This window comes from Rhinatrema bivittatum, chromosome 11 (assembly GCF_901001135.1).
Source record: "Rhinatrema bivittatum chromosome 11, aRhiBiv1.1, whole genome shotgun sequence".
In the NCBI taxonomy this organism is placed as follows: domain Eukaryota; kingdom Metazoa; phylum Chordata; class Amphibia; order Gymnophiona; family Rhinatrematidae; genus Rhinatrema; species Rhinatrema bivittatum.
In genome coordinates, this window is record NC_042625.1 from 26,739,120 (window position 1) to 26,757,463 (window position 18,344).

The 18,344-nt window shown below is 39.9% G+C and overlaps 1 protein-coding gene across 2 annotated transcripts in view; it reads left to right on the plus strand.

Annotated features, from left to right (window-relative positions):
- Window positions 1-18,344, plus strand: part of RPH3A (rabphilin 3A) — a 327,862-nt gene that overhangs the window by 72,053 nt on the left and 237,465 nt on the right. Inside the window, exon 1 of one of the 2 annotated variants that reach the window (XM_029571542.1) lies at window positions 14,466-14,622. The exons of the other annotated variant lie outside the window; for it this stretch is intronic. The gene's annotated coding sequence lies outside the window, so the exon portion shown is untranslated. Of the gene's footprint in view, window positions 1-14,465; window positions 14,623-18,344 lie in introns of those variants that run through there. 2 annotated transcript variants of the gene reach the window in all.

Consider the following 18,344-nt stretch of genomic DNA (forward strand, 5'->3'; position numbering starts at 1 on the left):
AGAAATGTGCTGCCCTTTGAGGCACTTGTGACCCCCCCAGATGAACATTTTGTAACCCCATTTGGGGGTCCCAGTCCCCAGTTTGGGACATCCTGGCCTAGCCAATCTGTTCTTCATGATATCTGCAATAGATTTGCGGTGTATGCAAATCTTATCTCATGCATATTCTTTTTGGATGTGCTGAATGCAGACTGGAAGGAGGGATAATCGAGGCTTGGGATTGAGAACCACCACAGCTGTAGTGCCCTTACCGATGACAAGCCACATCAGTAGCCACATGATCATCCCATGCACAGAGCTGTGCAAAATAACTCACAAGGACTCCATTCCAAAGAATTTACAGTCCAAAGAATTTAGATTTGGATTCTAAGGCTTTCAAAATTTGGTGCTTGGCCGAGCGCACTGTATAACCCGCACTCCGACGTGGGTTAAATAGGCGCTAATGCAATAGGGGGATTATCGCCTATTTAACCCGCGTCGGACATGGAGTGAATGTAATAGCGCTCATCACTTGCAAATGCATGTGAATGAGCCTCATTACTCATTCACTCCACATGCAAAAAAATAAATGTGCGTCTCAGACGCACATTTATCACTCTGCTATTAACGCCTGCCTGGAGCAGGCGTTAATAGCTGAGCACAGGTAAAAGAAGTACAGAAAAGCAGAAAAAAACTGCTTTTTTGTACTTTTTTTTAAGTAAAATAAAAAATAACTCGGCAGACCGCCGAATTATGAAGACCGAGGCCGAGTTTACCGGTGTCAGTCTTCATAACCGGCAGCCGTGGCGGGCTGTTAGCAAGGAGGCGCTAAGAATCAGAACTGAAAGTCTGTACAGAGTCTATAGTGTCCTGAACCTTCATTTGCAACTAACTGGGATTAACCTTTATTTGCAACTAACTGGGATTTTATTTCCCCTCAGTTAGTTGCAAATGACTATCTCTTTGCTCCCTCCAGTCTGGCCCAGCCATTAACCTATGATCTTTAACTAGGGCTCTCAGACTGCAGCTCAGTCCAGAACCCAGTATGCGTATACCCCATGTCTGGCCACTAGGTGTTGCTGTTGTGCGAGATAAATGAAAATTCTTACTGCCTTTGGAACCATGAACGCTGCCTCCACAGCATCCCCAGTCCTGACTGGCCCAAGGAGAAAAATCCAAGCTTGGGCATTAACGCAGATCTCCTGTATGAAATGCTCGACTCTGCCTTTGAGTCATCGGGCCTGCCTAAGAATGTTGCTGTAAATGAACGCCGTGCTTACTTATCATAGGGGTCAGTTTTTAAGAAAGAAAAAATTGTCTTTTTTTGGGATGTTTTAATTTTGTTCTGCAGACTGGGGACGTAGCTTCTGATGTTTCTGCTTTGCATTTCCAGCTATTCAGGTGTATTCCTTTATTGACTTAGAAATTGCCGAGTTCCTACCCTGTCCGTGCTGCTGGAATCTGTTACCAGTGTAAGTTAATAAAATTATATGAAGGACTGACTTTAAATCACATGGTTTTTAAACTCCCAGCTTGCTGGCAGTGTGCACTGGTAGTAATAATCTTAACAAAACAATTAAAATGCAGCCCAACTTAAAGATGTTTTTGTTTTTCATTTTTTAAAAGGGAGAAAGCGCACTGTTTTTTCTTAAGGTTATTGTGAATGGACAATATAATCAGTTACCTTAGGAGCCTGTAATTACAAAAGTAGCATTTCTTTTAAATGCTAGTGTTCCCTGTGTGTGTGTGTGTGTGTGTGTGTGTGTTGTTTTTTTTTTAATGTGATGCTGCGAATGTGGTTTCTGTTGATGCTGCAGGAATTGTATGTTAGGCAACAGCGTTTCACTAAACTCCTATTATCTCAGTGCTGCTATCCAGAAAATAAAAAAAGAAAGGGTCAACTTAAAAAAAAACAAACAAACAAAATAACCCCCAAACCCCTGTTCTCCCACCACTGCTCCCAAAATCATAAACCTGCTGTCATAAGCGATCACACTTTTTTCATCTGCGTTCTCAGTCCCCATACAAGGAGTGAGCTCCATTATCATAGAAGCCCTGCTTTTGTCAGACGCTCGTTACCCTGGTGGGAGAAGGGTAAAACGATGTCCCGCTCCCGCTTTCATTAATGCCCTTCTTTGGTTCTAATTTTTTCTGGAAAATAGATCCTATCCAAATTCCTTGGAACTTCACCACCTCACAGTCTCATGCCTTGTCATGCGGTGAACCTCCAGGGTCCTCTTCCATTTCTTTCTCTTTCTCCACTGGCCGACGCTCATTTACAGCCTCTGTTTTAGCAGCTATTTCTAGGCTTGATGACACATAGGTTGTTGCTTCCTTTGACCTGAAGCCAGCAGATTCCCTCGCAGACTCTCTTGATAGATTCAACCACTTTCTGACTGAGGCAGCCATGTGGCTGAGTTCCGCTAAGCTTAAAGTCAATTCTACAAATCAGAGGCTTATGTGGTTTGCAAGGAACATGGACCTAAGCTGCCTTCCCCCTCCTAAAATGGCAGACTCTTCACTGCAACTCAGAGAAGTAGCCACCACCTTGAACATCAGTCTGGATTCTCATCTCACCTCACCTTTTCTTCTCACGTTCTGAGTCTTATGCAGCAGTTTTACTTTTTCCTACATTTTATGTGGAGGTTAAGACCATTTTTAGATTTAAAAACTCTCATTCACTAGTACTCAGTTGTCTTGATTATTGCAATGTACTATCCCACAGCCTCTCCTCTAATTTGACCAGGAGACGTAACTAGTACAGAATACTGCCACCAAAGTCATATTTTTCAGGGAAAATTTTGATCATGTTACCCTGTTTCACTGGTTACCTGTCGCATATACCTGCCTGACTGTTGAAGGCTCTTCAATGGGGTTATCCCACTCTATCTTTCTAATCTTCTATGTCCATATCTTCCTCAGAGGCCTCGTTTCTGTTCACTGCAAGAATTATTAATCATCCCTTCATTTAAGGTCATCAGATCATGAAATTAGTTTTTCATATTTAGCTCTTAGGCCTCTGAAATTCACTTCCGTATGAACTACGTTTTGAGAAGGACTTCGCCACATTTAGGAAGGCCCTGCAGACACTTTTTCTTGCAGGCCTACACTGACTTAACCCTATTTCCTTGCTATTATCATGGTTTATGTAAAATAATCTAATATTTTTTTCTTGATACTTTCATTTTTCATATTCTTAACTTACCAGTTTTAAACTTGACTCTGTTTCGTTATTTTTATTTGTTTATGTTTGTATTTTTGTACTTCTTGTTTTCTTAAAAATTTGATTTCTATTGTAAATCATTTGTTTATCACTTCAGAAAGGTGATTTAAGTTTTAATAAACTAAACTAAAACTCATCCATGTTTTGTCTTATCATAATAGAGCATCTGAGATGAAAAACTGAACTTTGCTTCATGTATGTTTTTTTTTTTTACTGCCTGACATAAAAGTAGATTTTACTGAAATACCTATTGCTTTAAATAATCTGTGTGCGGTATCAAAGCAAGGTGAATTTCAGTTTTTAATTTTGCAGTTCTGTTCCATGGTTTACTTATTAATGGGTGCCCTCTGTGTCGGTAGAAATTGTTGTTTATGCTCTAGCTGCAGAGAAAATGGATTAGCCTTTAGCTAAATAGAAACATCCTTGGTTCCTCAGCAAATAATAATTATTATGGGGGCAAAGCCCAAAGTGTTCCAAATACTTATTCCATATTTGTAAATAGGCTTTTCAGAATGCAGTATTTGGGCTAAATTGATATTCAGAATACCGGTACTTGCAATACCCTAGCTTCGTTAAACTGATTGTCCTGCATATGCTAAGAGAATAGGAATACATGTAAAGAGGACCAGAAAAAGTGTGAGTGACAGGTTCTCCATACATTTAAAACTTGTTTTCTGGTGTCTGCCGCCAGGGGCCAGGACTAGGAGGAACAACGGCAGAGTGGGAAGAGGGGTTTGGGCAAGTAGTGGCTGCCAGGGCTGGCTGGAGCAACAGCTGCCAAGGTTGGGAGGAGCACTCGCCGCCAGCCTGCAGAGTAGAATAAATGAAGGATGCTGGGGAGAGGGAAATAAACTGAAAGGGGAAAGGGAGCGCAAACATTGTAAAAAGAAAAACTATAAAACATTTTTTCCCTCTGACATGTAAGAATTTTGACTGGTTCCTAAGTTTTCCGCCCTGTGCAGGTGCATAAACTGGCTTGCAGGTCAGAGCCTGATGCCGACGGAACTTGCAATGTGCTTGTAGAGTGGAGGAAGGGGTATATCTGGTACCTGAAGGAGAGGGCAGGAAATGAAGGTGCTCAGGCTCTTCTGCAAACATTGGCGCCACCGCGGTGATAATTTGGAGCGGAAGCCAATCTTCCTGCCCGACCATGTCCTCCCACGTGATAGTAATCCCTCATTAACCTCATAAGAAGTGCCATACTGGGATAGACCAAAGCCAATCGAGGCTGGCATTCTGTCTCCATCACTGGCCGGTCTGGGTCACAAGGACTTAGCAGGTCCCAAAATATAGATCTTTTTCTTGTTGTTCGCTCCCAGAGATAGCAGTAGCTTTTTCTAGTCTACTTAGCTAATCATTTTTTATGGACTTTTCCTCCAGGAACTTGTCTTTCTAAACCCTGTTGTGCTAGTTGCCTTCATCATGTCTTCTGGCAACAGAAGACATTGAATTAAAAAGTACTTTCTATGTTTTAATTTGCTGGTTGTCAGTTTCATGGAGCATTATCTTGTTTTAATATTATTTGAATGGCAAATAACCATCCTTTTTCTTTTTTTACCCCTTCGATTCCATTCATGATTTTATAAACTTATCATAACTGATTTTAAGCACGATAATACCTCCTCAGCTTTTGACTCCTGGAATAAAATAGTCAATGAAATAGCCGACAGCCTATGCTCAGTCCAAACAAAAACATTCCAAAAAGAACGCAATACCTCTAAACCAAAGAAATCCTGGTATAGTGAAGAGCTAAGACACACTAAACTGACTCTGAGAAAATCTGAAAAACAAAGGCGGAAATGCCAATCTACAGAATCCCTAAATAAATACAAATCCCTATTAACAAAGTACTGTGAACAAATCAATAAAGCAAAAAAAGACTATTAGGCTAAACAGATTCATGGTGTGATATTTAATTCCAAATTACTCTTCGAAACAGTTAAAAACTTAATCAAGGACCCATCTTCCGCAAACTTAACTACGACCTTTCAAAGAATGCCTGCAGTGAATATGCCAATTCTATGTTAGATAAAACCAATAGATGGAAAACTCAATTCTCCACAAGCCTTTCAACAAAGGAACCTGAAGAAAAACATGGACAAGATACATGGAACTCATTCGACACAGTATCTAAATTGGAAATTAGCCAAATCATTACAAAAATTAAGCCAGCCATCCATCCATTGGACCCATTCCCTGCAAGTTCCCTGAAAACAGCACATAGCGTAATCACTCCAACAAACACAACTATAATCAACCACTCACTATCAGAAGGATTGGTCCCCGATGGGGAAAACCAAGCTGTGATTAAACCAATATTGAAAAATAAAACTGGCAGAATTGATGATTGGGACAATTACCGACCAATATCCAACCTGCCTTTTCATCACTAAAGTCCTTGAAAAAGCAGTGCTATCCCAATTAGAAAACTATCTAGAAGACAAGAATATCCTATATCCAAACCAATTCAGAGTCAGAAAAAAATCATTCAACAGAAACCCTACTTATTTCCTTAACTGACCCTGTACTACAGGGGTTTGACGATGATAAATCCCATATCCTTGTACTAATTGATCTAACAGCAGCTTTTGACACCATAGACCAGCGGTTCTCATCCAGTGTGTCACGACACACCACTGTGTTACCAAGCACACACAGGTGTGTCGCCACACTTCCCAGTCCCCCACTGGCCCAGCTGCTCCTCTTGCCCCAGTGAAATAGGAACTTATCTTCCGCCCGGGCTTAAAATGCTGATAGCCCGGGCAGAACGCGGTAGGAGAGGTGGAGTCAGTGGCATCAGCATGGTCTCTTCTTCATGTCCCCAGTGGCCCAGAAGAGGAAGTGGTATGCAGCGGCCAGCACATGGAAGGAAGAGACCATATTAGTGCGTGCAATATCAGCCTGAAGAAGAGCAGCGCATCTCGGAACAAAAAGAGGAACAACGTTAGTCCCTGCGGCCGATGGGACTCCTTTCTCAAGGCTGCGAGGGCTGGAAGTGGAGGAGGCTGCTGCTGCCGCTAGTTCGGTGGGGAGAGAGAGAGAGAGTGAGTGAGAAAGCATATGTGTCTGAGATCCTGTGTGTGTGTGTGTGTGTATGTGTGAGAGACAGTATGTATGTGAGTGATTGACAGTCTGTGTGTATGTGTGTGATTGAAAACCTGTTTGAGTGAAAGAGAGCATGTGTATGTATGATTAAGAGCCTGTGTGTATAAGAGAGAGAGCATATATGTCTATGTGATTGAGAGCAAGTGTAGAAGAGAGCATGTGAGTATGTGACTGAGAGCCTGTGTAGGTGAGTGAGAGCATGTGTGTGTGTGTGATTGAGATCCTTTGTGTGGGAGTGAGATAGCATGAATGTAAGTGTATGATTGAGAACCTGTATGGGTAAGTGAGAGAGATTGTGTGTATGTATGATTAAGAGCCTGTGTGTATAAGTAGAGTGAGCATGTGTGTCTGTGTGTGATTAAGAGCCAGTGTAGGTGAGAGAGTATGTGAGTATGTGATTGAGAGCCTGTGTGTAAGTGAGAGAAATCATGTGTATGTATGATTAAAGAGCCTATGTGTCTCAGTAAAAGAGAGAATATGTGAGTAAGTGTGTGAATGAGAGTCTGTGTATGAGAAAGACAGCATTATGTAAGTGTGTGATTGAATGCCTGTGTGTGTGTATGTGAGAAAAGACAGATAGTATGTATGTAAATGTGTGATTAAGAGAATATAAAAGTGAGAGAGAAAAACATGTGTATATGTGCGCGATTGAGAGCCAGTGAGAGAGAACTTGTGTTTGACTGAGAGAGAGGAGAAAGTTGCAAGCAAACCATCCCTCCTCCTGCTAATTCAAAATAATCTCAGGGCACCTGGATAGCAAATGTTCTCAAGTATGCAGAGTAAAGCATTTTTTATCCTTAATATTTTTCATTATTGGGTCTTTGTGCCTGCTATTTTGAAATATTTTATTGGTATCTAGAAATGTTTTATATGAATTTTTAATTGGATATTCCATTCATCAGCTGTTTCAAAATAATCTGTTCTTTTTATTATTATGGTTTTAATGCTATTGATTTTATATTTCTTGATTTGTTTTATGAGGACTGGTGAAGTTTCTCTTTTTCCTTTGTTGCACTGCATACAGTCTCTCTGGCTTGTTGTGGTTTCCAGTTCAGTTTTTGTCTGCATATTTCTAGTTATGCTGTATGGTCTTTTTATTCTTTGTTAGGTGAGGGTCAGCACATGTGACTGAGGTGAGGTATTCTGCTCACATGTAGTTTCTGTGTAAGGCTCTATAGCGGCCTGGCTTGGCCCATTTTCCTAATAGGAGGAGTATTGGAGTTTTAAGGCTTGAGTAATATTTTCAGTTTTGCCTTGTAAGGTGGTTACTGTTTGAGTGCTGGAAATTGGTGCAGTTTTGGTATGGGATGTTTACTATTTATGGAATTTCTGTTCAGATAGAGTACTTATCTTTCCTTTGTGTCATTCTTAACAATAAAAATAACGGGCCTTTATTTTTTATTGCTGCTGTGAATTATAATGAGCAGTGTGTCATGATGGGAAAAAGGTTGAGAACCACTGCCGTAGATCATACCCTGCTATGCCATCAGTTGAATGGTTCACTTCCTTCCTAGCAGATAGGTCATTTCAAGTCAAACTGGGCAATCACATATCTGACACCTTCCCAGTAGATACAGGTGTCCCCCAGGGTTTAGCACTCTCGGCTACACTATTCAACATTTACATGCTGCCTCTGTGTACATTACTAGCGGAGCTAGGAATCAACTTCTTTCTATATGCAGATGACATACAATTCTACATTCCATTCGAAAAATCGATTGAAAAAAAACTGCATCAACACTGTCAACTTACATGAAAGCAATACAACAAAAACTATCTCTGCTGAAGCTAACACTAAACACACACACAAAAAAAATGAAATTGTGTGGTTAAGGAGAAATTCCTCGATAATCAAACCACCAACCCTAGACCTGGGAATTTTTAACATTACACCCTCAAATCAAGTACAGGACCTAGGAATACAGATCAATGAGAACTTCACAATGAAAAAGCATATAAGCAAATTAATCAAAACTGGATACTCTAAGCTGAGAATATTACATTGGCTGAAACCATTACTAATAAAATAATACAGGACTTCTGCACTGTTTTACAAACACTAATATTTTCAAACATTGACTATTGCAACTCCCTATTACTAGGCTTACCTTCAGGACTATTAAAACCACTACAGTTACTACGAAATGCCTCAGCTAGGGACAAGGAAATTTGACCACATCACCCCCTGGCTGATAGCACTGCACTGGCTTCCTGTACAATCCAGAATTCATTATAAAGTATTAACCCTAATTTTTAATATCATCAACAGCATTAACCCATGCTTATTAGGAGTGAGACTTCAACCATGCACACCGCAGCAAGCCCTAAGATCGCAAAACAAAACAAAGGACTTCTAAATGTGCCTACAACACGGAGCACACACCTAACACAAATAAGAGACCAAATGTTTTCCATAGCAGGCCCCAAGCTATGGAACTCTCTTCCTGAGTCAATATGCCTAATAACAGAAAAAAAAGTTTCAAATGTGAACTGAAAACATGGCTCTTTAAAAAAGCATATGATTTAACGTCAAACACCAATATGCCAATAACTTCATTGTCAGTAACAGAGACATTATTAGTAGAGTGAACAATAAGTACTGAACAATGTAAAGTGTAACATGATAACTTATGATTAACACAGAAAGGATAATGAAATGGAATTTATGGATTACAAACCCCTAGTAACTTGGACCTGATGCTGATGTCTTAACCTAAAATATTTATTCGATGTTGCGTTGACATAGTCTATAAATGTTGTCCCAGAATACGAGGGCTGGTTTTGTAAACCGTTGTGATCTTCTTTCGGAACAACGGTATATAAAACACATAAATAAATAAATGTCTCTCAATAAATGCAGGTAATACTGTAACGTACGTACACCTCTGTTGCTCACTATAGACACAAAACCTGTAACAGAGGACTCGGCACAATTATAATGCCATTAAATACTCTAATGATTTTATTCATAAATTTAAATCAATCATCTTTAATTAGTACCCACATGTGCTGGAAAACATAACATATTAAAACCATCAACGACGCGTTTTTGCTCAATAACCATTCATACCAACCATTCATACACCATAACCCTAATACCTCTAAAATTTAACATTAACAACTTGAATATATCCCATTACCTCAATGTTGACATGCCCAACATATAGCATTTTTTTATTAAATGTAATACATATATCTGACAGCTGTTTGTTAATTGGAAAAAAGCCTACATATAAAATATTATAAATTTTACAATCATGTATTATATTTATTAAACATTTATTCTCATTGTTATACACCCTACAGGATACCTGTTTCACCCAAAATTTAGGGCTTCCTCAGGAGAAAGTTTGTATGTTCTTTGATGGCACAGTTATACTGTCATCATCTCATCACTATTTCCTTGGTGTATAAGCTGTGGCTTTGTAACATTGATGGCGGCACATAACAAGATTGTCAATTGCACATGATCCCGGTCTCTATAACCATTCCATTAATTTTGTAAATATCCAAAAGATCGATGTTAATTCAAAATCACCAGGAATCCGAAAGAAACCCTTCAAATAACTCCACTTAACCACCAGCCGCAGAGGAGTCAACCCCGGTAGTTAATTTGAAACTTCATGGATTATCCACCTATGCCAGTCACATCTGAATTGCCATGAATATCAACGTGTATCAGTCCATACTCCTTCCCGGTAAAAGCTTTATTCAACGGCGCTTAATCAAACGCCGACAACTTGTCGGCGTTTGATTAAGCCTGTAGGGTGTATAACAATGAGAATAAATGTTTAATAAATATAATACATGATTGTAAAATTTTATAATATTTTATATGTAGGCTTTTTTCCAATTAACAAACAGCTGTCAGATATATGTATTACATTTAATAAAAAAATGCTATATGTTGGGCATGTCAACATTGAGGTAATGGGATATATTCAAGTTGTTAATGTTAAATTTTAGAGGTATTAGGGTTATGGTGTATGAATGGTTGGTATGAATGGTTATTGAGCAAAAACGCGTCGTTGATGGTTTTAATATGTTATGTTTTCCAGCACATGTGGGTACTAATTAAAGATGATTGATTTAAATTTATGAATAAAATCATTAGAGTATTTAATGGCATTATAATTGTGCCGAGTCCTCTGTTACAGGTTTTGTGTCTCAATAAATGCAGACATAGATGTGTGATGTGTATTCTAGCAGAAATAATGGCATGTACTTCCCGGCACATGCGTGTATGTATGCATGCATCTGCATATATATGTGGATAAAAAAGAAATTCACCCTTGTCAGAATCCTTTTGGGTCCCTCTTGACATGTCCTGCCAGTTTGGTATGGATTGGGACCATCACACAAAAGCTATTAGGGGATATTATTGGGTAAGTCTTTCTGATTCAGAAAGTAAGCTAAAATATATATAACTAAAAGGGAATATCATGAAGTTTGTATTGCATCAAATGTTCTTAATGCTCGCATACATTCTCTAATTTATCCTTCATGTGCAGTCTTTTCTCAGTATTTATTAATTGGAAATTTAAAAAAAACAAACTATAGGTTTGCAACAATGTGCTAAAAACATCTTGGTGAATAGTCCTTTGAAAATAAATGCAAAAGTATTAAAAAAAAAAAAAAAGAGAGAGACAAAAAAAAGTAACTGAACATATAAAATGGGAATCTTGCAAGGAAAGGCTTAATTGTACAGCGTTCATGAACAGTGTATGCAAGATGTTCCACAAAATGAAAAGGGATAGGGCCTGCTTTCTGGGATGCTCATATATAATGAATGATATAGAGGATATTGCTAGTAGAATTTGTATTTCCTGTTGTGTTGACCCAGAAAAGTATCTATATGAACTAAATTATATAGTAGCTACTTTGATATCCTAGAATATGTATGACTATGAGCTAGAATATGTACTTGCTGTGGTGTTGAATTACAAGATGAATGTTGACACACAGTATATGATCGGAGGCCATGAATATGAATGCAGTTACTGTAAACCTTTGTGATCTTCTTTTGGAACAACGGTATATAAAGCATCTAAATAAATAAATAAAATGCTCAGGTCCATCTGCGTGCATAGTTGGATTGAAAAATAGACCCATCAGGACCCGTTTGGACCCTCTCCCCCCCCCCACCCATGTGTAGAAAGTTTGGTGTGGATCGGACCCTAAACCAAGTTATTAGGAAAGGCAGCAAGCTCATAAACCATATTCGCTTTAGAAAGCAGGCCAAAAATGAATGTGACACTTGATCATGTAATGAGCTTTCTGAAAGCAATGATAACACTTTTATTACAGTAATTAGCTTGCTTATTATTGATGACAGTTATAGCACTAAATAAGGGGACTCTCTTGCTGTACTAGATAAAATGTCTGTATAAATCTGATAAGGAATATGGTTACCCATGCAAACCCCCCCTCCCCTTGTTTTATCCTTTTTTAATAATTACTTTTCTATGCAACTTAATGTTATAGATTGAGAAGTCTCCTCAATTATTGCTATTAATTGTACGAGGTTGGGCTTTCTATATCTGAATAATTGAGGCATTCTAGGAATGTCTCATAATTGCATTGGTTTCAGATCACTTAGCCTTACTGCTTGACAGCATATTTCCTGAAGGACCTGGATGGTTTTCATTACGGGATTATTCTAGAGCCATCATTCCTTAAATCTGTCCTCTGTTAACTGAGACCCTATCCCTTCTGTAGTTTATATAATTTCTCTGCATGTTAATAACCTTTCAATAAGAGTTGTGAAAACTGGGTTATTTATTTATTTAAGGATTTTTATATACCGACATACACTGTATCACATCGGTTCACATTGAAACATAAACTTAGCTTATTACTAGTGCTTTACAGAGAACTCATCAAATATAGGAGAAACAAGAACTAGTTAATAATGCAGATAACAAGAGCAAGTATTAAAATAAAATGAGTGACATGATCTTAGATTACAGCGATTCTTATAGAACTCTTAACAATTAAGAATTATTAGAGGTTGGGGAGAAGGGGGACAGAGGGTACAGCAGGATAATATCGGATAGAAAGGGAGGTCTAGTAAGGAGGGAGGGGGAGGGGAAATGGATAGAAGGTAAGGGTGAGGAGGAAATTGCATATTGGGGGGTAGTGGGAGGAAAGTCAGAGGGGACCGGTAATGGAGGGCAAAGGGGAGGATATGCTTGGGAAGGGTTATGCTATAAATGCATTGACTAGATGGCTGGTAAAATGTAAAAGCTTGCAATAGACAAGTCATATCCTTTTTTTTTAAGTTGAAAATGAGTTTATCATTTCTACCGTTTTTATAGTTGGTCTAAATTTTAGAATTACATGCATTTCCTTGCAGTAGCTCCTGTAACACCAGCTCCTAATAAAGTTTCTGATGTGGGTAATGGTAAGGCCATTTACACAATAGGTGTACATGATAAAGTACATTAAAAAGTATCATTCATTAGGGTACGATCTGCCCATTACAGTATTAGAATTAATCCGGTGATCATCCCATTTTCCCCTTCCTGCTATGTATCATCATAGCTATGAAAAAGAAAACTTTGCTTTTTCTTTTTTAATTTTCATTACAGAATATTTTGAAAAAAATATCTAGATACAGAAATAGAATAAGCATTAAAAATAGATAATTCCTGCAAGTCTGCATCCTATAAGATGAGAGACTGAAGAATAGAAATCGCTGGATGTGGGATGTATAGGTATGCTTAAGACTTCTGACATAGGGCCATTCCGAACTCGGTAGGTTTTAGGTTACTGTGCCATGAACCAGTTTAATGTTCTGCTAAATGTCTCATCACACTCTTATTTGACTGTTTATAAGAGAACCTGATGCAGGGCATAGACAAGAAATTGTGATTTAAATAGTGTTTTGCAACAGGGTATTTATTTATTTATTTATTAATTAGCTTTTATATATCCACATTCGTGGGTACATCATGCCGGTTTACAATATAACTGAAGGAGGAAATTACAAAAAACCAGGGTGGGGGAGAGGAAGCAGATAGGAAGAAAGAAGGGGGCCAGCGAAGAGAGGGAAAAACAGGAAGAGGAGAAAAGGAACAGTACCTGATAGAATACAACAGAAGAACATAATAAGTAGCATTGCAAATTATACACTCAGTAAGGGACTGTGTATAACCTTATACACTGTGGATAAACATATAAATTATACAATACATGTATATTTAACATGAAAGAGAGAATGTACTGCAGCAGGGCTGGAGAGGAGCCATTTCTCGTGCAGGATAAATCGAGACCATCTTTTACCGGACCGGCAGGAAAATGTGTTGCTTTTTTTCCCCTTCGTTGGGTGAAAAGCTGTAAGCCCTTGGCATCTCCTCCTCCCCACGGGTTTGTTCAGTTTAGGAGTCCGCACCTTTCAGCACATCACTTTCTCTGAGGGGCAGTGGGGTTCAGAGCAGAGTTAACAGTTCTGAAAAGATTACCCTTTGGATCTTAAAATAATCATAATAATAATTATACTGAAAAAAGAAATTGGGCGCTGGTTGGTTTTCATGAACTTGGCTGGCACAGCAGGGTCAGTACCTTAGCATGAACAACCAAAGAGCAGAGTGGATGTCTTTATTCAGGAAGTGAAATGAATGTTGAAGTAGTGCCTCTGTTTAGCCCTGGCACTGCAAAATCCCTCCTGCAAAAAGAAAAAAAAAATTCGCAATGTACTCCTCCGTTATCTGACTGACTGGACAATACTGATGAGGAGAAACCTTCTTCTATTGATTTCAATACCACACGTCTGCTGCTATTTGGCCTTGTAGTAATTAAACTGTCCTGGGCTTTTTTAGCAATGAAAATTAAAAAAAAAAAATCTAATCAGCAATTGCTTTAAAATAAGAGAACACATTAATCTCCGCTGCTGCAGATGTCATCGAAAAGGACTTGCTGGGCAGTGGAGAAGCCCGACTAGTTTAAGATGATTATTTAATGATTGTCCTCAATAACCACGCATGGCCCTTGCCACCTGGGGGGGGGGGGGGGGGGGGAGGAGGAGGAGGAGTTGGAGAGGGGGAGGGAGAGCACTGCAATCCGCCCGCGAGCCGGTGCAAGCGCGGGAAGAGGTGGCGGCACGGCAGCCCGCGAGCGGCGCTGATGGCCCCCCTCCTCTGCAGTGCGCTCTCTCGATTCCGCCCCCCCGAGCCCGGGAGGACTGGCAGCCGTGCCCTGCAGCCGAGCGCCCCCTGCCCCTCTTCAGGATTGCAGAGCTCTGCGGAGACTCTCGGGCGAGGAGCTCGGCTTCGCCTCCGCTGGGCACCGGCGTTCCAGCTTCGCTCCCCGGGCAGGTAGGTAACGTTTCTGCGCTCCCTGCTTATTGTTGCATGCGGCGCTATGGGACATTTAGGTTCATTTCTGCTTTCATAAAGCCCCCCAGTGCTCTTCTTCTCTTTCATTGGAAACAAAAGATAATTTATAGCTTCCATGCAAGGTGTAATAATGTATTTGAAGTGATGGCAAAAAAAAGCCACAAATAAAACAGTTTGTGATTTTTTTTTTTTTTTTTTGAGAAAAGAACATTTCGGTTGAGGTGGTTCTTTTTCAATGTAACATAGTAAACAAATGTGATTTCTGCCTTTTCACGCTGCTAGTGATGATCCAGCAGCATCAAGGAGGTCTTACTTAAAACCAAGAAATCATTAAGGGGGGACACCCAATGCTGCCATAAGTGAGTGATTTCGATGATAAAAATCCCCTGAAAAGAGAAGGCGGATAGTTTTGCAGCAGTGACGCTTCAGTCCTCTGCTGACAGTTCCCGAGGCAAAACTTGTCTTAAGCGTTTTACAATCCTGCCCTGCCTAAACCGGAGGAAGCAGCAGGGGAGGTTGCAATAAACAGAATGGAGATTCCTTGTTGGCAGCACAGCCCGCCACAAACATTAGGCGTCTGCAAAGAGGTGATTGTGCCTCGCTCCTGAAGTGGCAATGGATGCTAGACCTGCATCAACACTGTTGGCCATGACGGTGCCTGCCTCCTTGCATGTTCTCTTTTTCAGTGTTGCACTGAAGGCTCAAGATAGACGTGCGGACTAGTTATGTCAGATTCCTGCCGATTAAAACCAAATCAAATTTGGCATAGCTGATAGCTGGCTTGCAAATTTCTTCCTGTCCCACTGACAAGCCAAACCTTTTTAATCTTTAGATCCCTGTTGCTTTTCTTTCTGATTTTCCCCAGAATCTAACAAGATGGATGGGGCAGAGTACATAATATTAATGTTGCGATGGCTGGGAGCTTGAGAGTCGTAGTGCATGTTTTAAACGACCACCTGTTTTCCTGGGGCTGGGGGGGGTGGACGGGAAAGGCGCTGCTTTGCTAGATGGCTCGGCACCATGGGCAGGAATGTGTTCCCCCCCCGCGGGATACTTTGCACCGTTAATAACGCGCATGGGACATGAATGATGGCACAAGGAGGGAGATTCTGTTTTGGGCTGTGCGAAAGACTAGCAGGCTCCAGCGCTTCCAGTCTCAAAATAAACACATCATTGTAATGCTAAGTAAGGTTACCTTTAAGCTGTCGACACTGTTATAGATTTTTATGAGGGTAACTATTACCATCTACTAATTTGTTAAACACTGGGAGAAAAATAAACTCCATCCTCCCCCACCTCCCACCAGAGTAGGAACCAAGGGATGTTTCTTCTTGCCCATCCTGTGGTGCAGATATCCATTCATCTTCTAATGTACATGAACCGGGATGGCATTTCTAACACGTCATTTACAAAACTCTGGATTGTAGCTATTAATGTTTGTTTTATGTGTGAAATGGAAATCTGAAACAGATGGCTGTGTAGAATGTTTCCAAACTCTAAACTCTGGCAGCTCAGTGCATGCCAGAAATGCAAAACTGGGATCATATTCCTTAATTAGTCTTGCTATATTCACATCTAAATATAACTGTGTTGTACCTTTGGGGCATGTTGGGGGGCTGTTGCGTTTTTCTGGACTGACCACTGCTTTTTGACTCAATAAAAATTATTTTGATTAAAAAAAAAAATAACTGTGTTTTCCAACCAGCAAGCAAATGATGTAGTGAGAATTTAAAATAAATAAATAAATAAAAGGAATATGGATTCTTGGTACCAGGTATTGTGGAGACTTGGACTTAAATTTACAAATACTGTAGAACTTCACTGTTGGAGTAACTTTAAAAAAAAAAAAAAAAAGAATTTCCCTGTAATATAAACATTTAAAAGCTGTGAGTTAGGTTGTGGCTTTTGTCTAGTTCACGAATTTTGAACTGCACTGCAGTAAATTTAGGTAAACCTGCACTGTCATGAAAATGTCAGGTACCCATGGTATTGAGAGAGCCTGGCATAGGCACAGTTGGTCCTCACTACTGAGGAAGCGAGGGTATATCAGAGATCCAGTGTGGCCTTTAGCATGTATGGGAAAACTGGTAGACTATAAAGGTCCTGTGTTCTTCATCTGCTGTCATTTTTCTAGGTATCTTCACTGACTTGGAAGTGCAAATAGACAATGAGGGATTGTTTTGATGTTAGCAGAGGATGTAGTAAGCAATGTTTCCACAAAAAGTGCATCTCAATATAAGTAGCTATTCCAAGAGTATTTGACAAGATGCCAGTGCAGGCTAAAGAGCATCCTTTGCAATAGTTTCTAGAAAATATGGATAAATAAGTGAAGTCAAACAAGTGATAGATGAGACCTTTTTATTGGCAAATGCTCCCTTTTTGAGGTCAGTAAAGAGACAGCACAGTTACACTGTGTTTAAATAGCATCATGCTTAGCTGACTTTGTACTGTTTGCATATTGAGTTAGTTTATTGTTTTTTACATACCGTCACATTAGCTATGGCCTTCACAATGGTTTACAATTTAAATACAGTAAAAGAAATACAATAAAACATTCAATAATTAGTAATAGCTAAAATTTTAAAAAGAACATCAATAGAAAAGTTTAGCTGTTAAAAGAAGATAAAAGCATTTCAAACTAAAGTGACACTATTCCTAAAATAGTGGAACTTTTGGTCTGACCCAGCATGCCAAGCCCTATATTCCTAAGTCCATGTGTGCCATGTTGCAAAACCAGGGCTCGATTAACTTGTATCTTACGCAGTATGGCAATGGCTCCCAAACCTGTCCCAGAGGATCCCCACCAGGCGGGGTTTTCGAGATATCCACATTGCGCATGCGTAAGAAATCTGCATGCACTGCCTCCGTTCCAATGCAAATTTTCTCTCACACGCATTCGCTGTGCAAATCCAGAAAAATCGGACTGGATGGAGGTCACCTTGAACAGGTTTGGGAAACCTCTGCAATTTGGCATGCCTGGAGTCAAGAACACAAGACTTGCCATAATGGGTCAGACCAAAAGGTCCATCGGGCGCAGTGTGCAGTTTCCAGCAGTGGCCAACCCAGGTCACAAGCACCCGGCAGGATCCTAAACGGACGACAGATTCCACGCTGCTTCTCTCAGGAAGAATAAAACTACCAGTCCCGGTATGCAGCGAAGCAAAAGCCGGACTGGATTACCACTGAAGCTCAGTAAAGGATGTGGAATGGGGGAGTTTGGAGAGGTTGATGGACTTGACAGAGACTGTAAAGGATCCAAGAGGCCTGTGTTTGATAATGGGTGAGAGAGCCAATGTCCTTGGAAGTTTTATTTTGTGATTTTTTATTTTTTTTAAGGTGCTTGATCATCTTGATTTCAAATGTTTTGCATTCTTGTTTTAGTTCTAAAATTCCTTCTATGTATCCTGATACATAGTAACACAGTAAAATAGTAATGACGGCAGAAAGAGACAAAACTGTCCATCTAGTCTGCCCAGCAAGCTTCCCATGCTAGTAACTGCCGCTCCGTGCAGGTTACCCCCAAGCCTTATGTTAAGGGTAGCAATAATTACAATCCAAACCAAGCAACTGTCAAACCCATTACAAAATTGTTAGCGGTGTTTATACAGGAGCTTTCATAATAATTCAGACAATGCTGCTTCAACGTGCTTTGCTTTTGGATTTGGCCATAGAAGCAGTCCTGTGCTTTATCCCCAATGTCT